Source organism: Sinocyclocheilus grahami, unplaced genomic scaffold, assembly GCF_001515645.1.
Source record: "Sinocyclocheilus grahami isolate Dianchi unplaced genomic scaffold, SAMN03320097.WGS_v1.1 scaffold117.1, whole genome shotgun sequence".
NCBI classification, from domain to species: domain Eukaryota; kingdom Metazoa; phylum Chordata; class Actinopteri; order Cypriniformes; family Cyprinidae; genus Sinocyclocheilus; species Sinocyclocheilus grahami.
In genome coordinates this window covers 1,506,476-1,509,206 of record NW_015505296.1, presented here as the reverse complement: position 1 = coordinate 1,509,206, position 2,731 = coordinate 1,506,476, and positions in this window count along the sequence as shown.

Sequence of the window (2,731 nt, the reverse complement as noted above, 5' to 3'; positions counted from 1 at the left end):
TATTACATTGTCTTGTAAGGGGCAAAATATTGAGGCCCCTTCATCCAGTTTGGATGCGTTTCATTCTAATTGGTCAAGGACCCTAATTCTTTTTATGACTAGTAGCGTATGATTCCATTATAATGTTGAAATTCAGACAAGTAATGAGTTTACATTTACATTATTATATGAAATCACCTACTACAGTCAGCCATTGAATACTATGGGCCTAAAAAAATGCGTAATTTTCTTTCAGGTATACCTTTTTTATTATACAGATGTAATATTTTCTTCATTCTATTTTATATATTTATTTTCATTTAACTAACACACCTCTAAGAATGAAAATACCAGCATGTTTAATAATAAGTAAATAAATAAACAAACAATCATGGGTGTAGAATCCGTGTATCATTCGATCATTGGTTTTTTGATTTAATATTGAAATTGTGTAGCCTACACATGATAATTATTTAAATAATAATTTATTTTAAAAAGAATATCATTCATTTCATATCAAGGACTTTTGTCAGGGTTAATCCATTTGACCTAATCAATATGTGCCTATTCATAAAATATGTGATATTTTACATATTTACATAAAGTATAGTATGAAAATATGTTTATGTAAATTTATAAAAATGCTTGTACCTTCACTGCCGTGCTACTTATACTAAAACTGCTTACGTAAGGGAAACTTCACCCAAAAATGGAAATTGTGTCATCATTGTGTCATCTTCAAGTTGCAAACCTATGAGATTCTCTCTTCTGTTGAGCACAAAAGAAGATATTTTGCAGAATGTTGGTAACCAAACAGTTAAATGCGTAATTTTCTTTCAGGTATACCTTTTTCATTATATAGACGTAATATTTTCTTCATTATATTTATTTTCATTTAACTTTTTGATACACTACCCTGTTGGGGCAACTTAATGGCTGCACTTTGTTCTGCACTATGTTCCACCACTTTAAGACAAATGGATTTGTTGTGTTATCATATTGAAGAGATTATAAGCTAGATGCAACTTTTTTTGGGTTTGCATCGAATGTTTTTCGACTTTTATGCATGATAAATTTGTTTATGAATAAAGATTGATCTGTTGAAACCTATGAGATTCTCTCTTCTGTTGAGCACAAAAGAAGATATTTTGCAGAATGTTGGTAACCAAACAGTTAAATGCGTAATTTTCTTTCAGGTATACCTTTTTCATTATATAGACGTAATATTTTCTTCATTATATTTATTTTCATTTAACTTTTTGATACACTACCCTGTTGGGGCAACTTAATGGCTGCACTTTGTTCTGCACTATGTTCCACCACTTTAAGACAAATGGATTTGTTGTGTTATCATATTGAAGAGATTATAAGCTAGATGCAACTTTTTTTGGGTTTGCATCGAATGTTTTTCGACTTTTATGCATGATAAATTTGTTTATGAATAAAGATTGATCTGTTGAAAGTCTAGACTCTGCCCCGGTATGAGTTGTGTTGAGCTATTCATAAGCCAGTTTGTTTGACAAAAAAAGAGTAAATGTAGCAGCGATAAATGCGTTAAGAATCCGTACAACTGCAGCAGTGGAGGACTATTATTCTGTTGCGTGATACTGCGGAAGAACTGATGACGGCACAGTTTGATCTTCGGCTGACCAATCAGCAGAAAGGGGCATTTAATTCCCGCCCACGTGTAGAAATCCAATATTCAAGCTGTTTATTCATTTTTCCACCCATGAACGAAAAACTACAATTTAAGATGAATTTTCATTTTTTTTCGGTTTTTGGAAAAAAACGAAAAAGGAGCCGTTTTCTAATTTTTCTACTTTCAATATTAAATCAAAAAACGAATGATCGAATGATACACGGATTGTGTAGCCTACACATGATAATTATTTAAATAATAATTTATTTTAAAAAGAATATCATTCATTTCATATCAAGGACTTTTGTCAGGGTTAATCCATTTGACCTAATCAATATGTGCCTATTCATAAAATATGTGATATTTTACATATTTACATAAAGTATAGTATGAAAATATGTTTATGTAAATTTATAAAAATGCTTGTACCTTCACTGCCGTGCTACTTATACTAAAACTGCTTACGTAAGGGAAACTTCACCCAAAAATGGAAATTGTGTCATCATTGTGTCATCTTCAAGTTGCAAACCTATGAGATTCTCTCTTCTGTTGAGCACAAAAGAAGATATTTTGCAGAATGTTGGTAACCAAACAGTTAAATGCGTAATTTTCTTTCAGGTATACCTTTTTCATTATATAGACGTAATATTTTCTTCATTATATTTATTTTCATTTAACTTTTTGATACACTACCCTGTTGGGGCAACTTAATGGCTGCACTTTGTTCTGCACTATGTTCCACCACTTTAAGACAAATGGATTTGTTGTGTTATCATATTGAAGAGATTATAAGCTAGATGCAACTTTTTTTGGGTTTGCATCGAATGTTTTTCGACTTTTATGCATGATAAATTTGTTTATGAATAAAGATTGATCTGTTGAAAACAGTTATTTTGAGTTCGATGCCAAAAGCTCTCCTCCTATTCAAATTTGACATTGAAGGGGTGAATACAACATATTTGACCACCGGCAACTATATTTGCCGCACATTCAAATACGATTTTCAAAAAAAAAACCTGGGGAAAATAAATGCAGAACATGTTCACATAAGACACTATTAAAATGACCATATGCATGAAACCATTCAGAAAAATTTGGGCACAAATGGGTTAA